This window comes from Octopus bimaculoides, chromosome 29 (genome assembly GCF_001194135.2).
Source record: "Octopus bimaculoides isolate UCB-OBI-ISO-001 chromosome 29, ASM119413v2, whole genome shotgun sequence".
In the NCBI taxonomy this organism is placed as follows: Eukaryota; Metazoa; Mollusca; class Cephalopoda; order Octopoda; family Octopodidae; genus Octopus; species Octopus bimaculoides.
In genome coordinates this window covers 9,672,410-9,676,796 of record NC_069009.1, presented here as the reverse complement: position 1 = coordinate 9,676,796, position 4,387 = coordinate 9,672,410, and the positions used below count along the sequence as shown (strand labels likewise).

Sequence of the window (4,387 nt, the reverse complement as noted above, 5' to 3'; positions counted from 1 at the left end):
CAAAAAAAAAAAAAAAAAATTAAGTACCGGGGTCGATTCATTCGACTAAAAATTCTTCAAGGCGGTGCCTCAGTATGGCTGCTGTTAAATGACTGAAACAAATAAACGATAAAAGAAAAAAAAAAATGAAGATATATGTAGGTAACTAGATAGAAAGATAGACATACAGTGGCAGGCACTTATTCTAATCACAGATAATGCTATAAAAGTATTGTCCCAAACATGTTCGTATTACTTGCCGGTTATTGATAAATAAAAAGCTTTGTCATCACTGTATAATTAATTATGCGTTTTACAATCGTAGGAATTGTACCGATATATATCTCGAGAAAGGGAGGGAAAATATGAGCACAACTAAATTGGCACTCCACCGGCTTCGTTTCAGAAAAGGGTATATTTTTTTAATAAAATTCTGCGGTGTACCTTTTCGAGGGTGTTGATATAATTTATAAAAAAGAAAAAACAACCAGAAAGTGCGGGGCTATTCGTTTCTCTCACCCTGTAGCACCCGTCTCAGTAACTTCAGCGTATTTCCCTTTTTAGATTTATATACGGTAATCCCCTCACGGTTTATTATTTAAGCTTACGTCGATTCCTCCGTGTTGTTTTGCATTTATAATAAAATAAATATGTACAAATTCTTAAAATAATAATAAAAAAAAAAATACGGTACAGTACTGTTTCTACTTCGCGGATTTTAGAAAGTAACACCAACGATAGTCGAGGGATTACTGTATTTGAAATATCAACATAAGGTAATATACGCTCTCAGAAAAATATCTCTGCACAATTTCATTTAAAAATATACAATTGTCATGAGGGAAAAATCTGGAGAGGAGGAGAAAGACCCGAGACTGCTTAGTTAAAAAAAAAAAAAAAAATTAATGCTATTAACAATCAATTTACATCTTCGAAAAACATATCTGTAAAATTCCATGAAAAAAACCCATTTTTCTAAATGTTACGAGGAAACAAAGTTGGGGCACCGCTCTGCAGTTACGCCTCATAGATTTGCTGTCGTAGAATAAATAAATGGAAATTTAAGATCTATGGAATATTTGGTGTGAACTAATACTGTACATTCTCCTAGATTTCATGCCGGTTTCTTTTTAAGACCAGGGAGTGACTTCGGTGATATTTCCAAGGACGAGGGACTGTCGTTGCGGTGTTCAATCATGAAGCCATTTCTTTTCACGCGAGTTCAAATCCCGCTAATGTTGATTCTCAGTTTTTTACCCTCTGTAACGACAGGTACCAGAAGTCAATTACTCACTTCGATATATAATCGATTATAACCCCAATTTATCACGAAATCACAACCTCCGTTCAGTAACTAATACACGACTTAATTTATTTGATTAAATATCGATATAAGCGAACAATCCTGGGCTTCAGTTTTCGCGCCATTTCTCAGCCCCTTCTAAGCGTACTCTTTGTTGATTGGTCGGGATTCTGTCACCGCTCAGGCAAATCACTGCTTTGTGCGTCATCTAAAAATAGTGCAAGGTCATGAACTAGATTTCCATACTTCACTCAGAATCTTCAACTTCACTCACACTTAGTCTTACACATACGCTTCTGGACACACACACCACATTCCCACAATTCCCGGCGCCTGACGGAAATCAATATTCGTAGTAATAACATTAATAAAGACAAATATATTAAGAAACACATTAATTGATAGAAATCGAAGAAAATAACTTACTTAGAAAAATAAAGACGAAAATTATAAAGCACTGAAAAATACTGCCGAAAATTTGAAAACAAAAAAACAAATAAAAGAAATATAATTCCTTCCCAGCATTCTTTTGAGTAAGACGCGCGCGGTTTAGAGATTCTCCGGAACTCCAATCCAGAGAAGCAGAAGTAACGGTGGTGGGTTACACAGTTTAGCCAAATATGTAAGTATTAAATCAACGGCAGAACATGTCGTATTTTTTCACAATCGATCTATATTTATTCTGCTCAGTCATTTCAAATCAACATTTTGTAATTTTCATCCATGTCTGGTCTCTGCAATACTATCGATGCAGTTGGATGATGTTTTTTTTGTATGCTGAAGCCATTGCCATGGCGGGGTTTTTTTTCATTAAAAAAAAAAAAAATTATAATTTTCTTGTAATATTCATCAATCATCCGCCATTTCTTTTCCTAATTCTACATGTCTGTGTTTCTTTACGCTTTCCTTAGTGTTCTTTCTAACCGGATGACTGTTTCTTGCGTGGTTTTATCGACGATTTCAGCTGGATTTTTGTTGGGGTGTTAGGATAGTGAATGGCTGGATATGTGAGCGGGCTATAATGGCGGGCGCCGATGACGACATGATGGTGACACCTTCTATCATCTCTCATCCTTTTCTCTCTCTTGAAATAATGTTACCAATATTCATATCGACGTCTGCTGTTAACATTCGTACAAATTGTATTTAACCAAGTACAAAATTTGAATCCTTTATAGTCGTCTGTAATGGAAATCTGCCGTCTACGTAGAAATATCTATAATAGACATTGAATGTCTGTCGCTGCTTCATTTAACATTTCTCTATTTTCTATCCTGCTCTACACGCACGCACACATTGTATGTGTGCGTATATATATCTATATATACACACATACTTTCACACGCATACATTATGATTGTGCGTGTATATATGCGTTTTGTCTCTGCGTGTCTTTATACGCATATATATATATAATGTCCCATGTATATACATAAAAATATTGGTGACCTGTGGAAGACTATATATACTCACTATTCGTATAGCAGATGTAAAATGTTAGCTGACAGAATTGTTAATGTGTATATATTGTATATATTCATATACTCCTGTATACGCATCCACAGACAGGGTCATAGAAATGTATGTATATTTGAACGCTTGAACGTTAGTGTATTCAATATACATGTGAACTCACTTCCGTGTGCGTATATATATATGGTTTGTATGAGTATATTGAGATATTATTGTTGAGGCCAAGCTGTAGCATCTCTTTTTAATGCGCGCGAGTATGTATGGTGTGTATAATGGTCTACGTAAGCACTTGTTATATAACCGTTATATTTATATGCACCTCATGTCGGTAATATATATATATATATATAAATAAACGAAAGATAGCCATATATATAATCAAAGGAAAGCACCTTGTAGAGAGTGTCTAATAAAAACGTATATCTGTGTGTGTAGGGAGTTTGTGTCTCTTTGAAAAACTAGGAATGTGTGTGGGTATATATATATATATATATATATATGGTCAATATATACATACGCCCGCACTTTGTGATATATATATATATATATATATATATATATATATATATATATGGTCAATATATACATACGCCCGCACTTTGTGATATATATATATATATATATAATGTATATATAATATGCACACCTACGCATCTGTGTACTTTAAGCAAGGTATGTGTATATATCGGTTAAAGCTTGGGTTTTGCGTGCTCAACTTCTCCGCCATCCGGCTTTTATCATCACTCAATAAAGTATATAGAATTCAACACAATTTTATTTTTCCATTAATACAGTTGGAGATATTAAAATTTTCCCTGTACATTTTTAATGTACAAAATACTTTTTCCCCAAATGTAGAAGTCTATGTTCATTGTCCACTTCAATACAACTCTCCTTTTTGAGTGAGAAGCCTCACCATATGTATTTTATATCATCCTTGAAGTACATTGTCCTCTTTCCTATTATATTTCATTTACACCCACGTGCGCAGCCGAGTGTAATGTTTCGTGTCAGTTCTTTGTATGTATGTGTATGTATATATATCTATATACCCCCCTATATATATATATATATATATATATATCTTATAAATAAATGTACTTATCTTCTACCGGTTTTGTGGATTATAGCGTATCATGACTTGTTTTCGTGGATGGATGTATGTATATAGGCGCAATTCTGCTCCATGCCCTCAATTTCTTTTTATTTTGGGGAATTTTCAGAATTTTTGCGAATTTGTGTTCTACACACTGGAATTACTACGATTATGCAAGAAAAATAAAAGTTGTGTGATTTAAGGGCGATTTAGTTGTCATTAGCAAATCCCACGACCACCTGATACCTTCCTTTTTTCTTTTTCAGTATTTTCCCCTATAAACAAATTTAATGGTCCGTTGCTATATTTGATTCTTGAACAATGTTGGCAGTGACTTAAAAGTTTCGGCCAGCTAAGCCGTCGTTCGACGATAGCTTAGATGGCCGAAACTTGGAAGTCATTGTCAACATTAAGAATAAATTTAATCTAGAAGAGGAACCTATGTTTTATTATAACTGAATATAATTATAAATTTGTGAGGACGCAGTCGGGGCGATGTTTTAGCTAGCCATGTTTTAAGGAACAAACATTACTTG

The 4,387-nt window shown here is 34.1% G+C and overlaps 1 protein-coding gene across 2 annotated transcripts in view; it reads left to right on the top strand.

Moving 5' to 3' along the window:
- Nucleotides 1-1,620: 1,620 nt before the first annotated feature.
- Nucleotides 1,621-4,387, top strand: part of LOC106872528 (CCHC-type zinc finger nucleic acid binding protein) — a 41,703-nt gene continuing 38,936 nt past the window's right edge. For both annotated transcript variants that reach the window (XM_014919553.2, XM_014919552.2), the window contains exon 1: nucleotides 1,621-1,904. The gene's annotated coding sequence lies outside the window, so the exon portion shown is untranslated. The remainder of the gene's footprint in view (nucleotides 1,905-4,387) is intronic.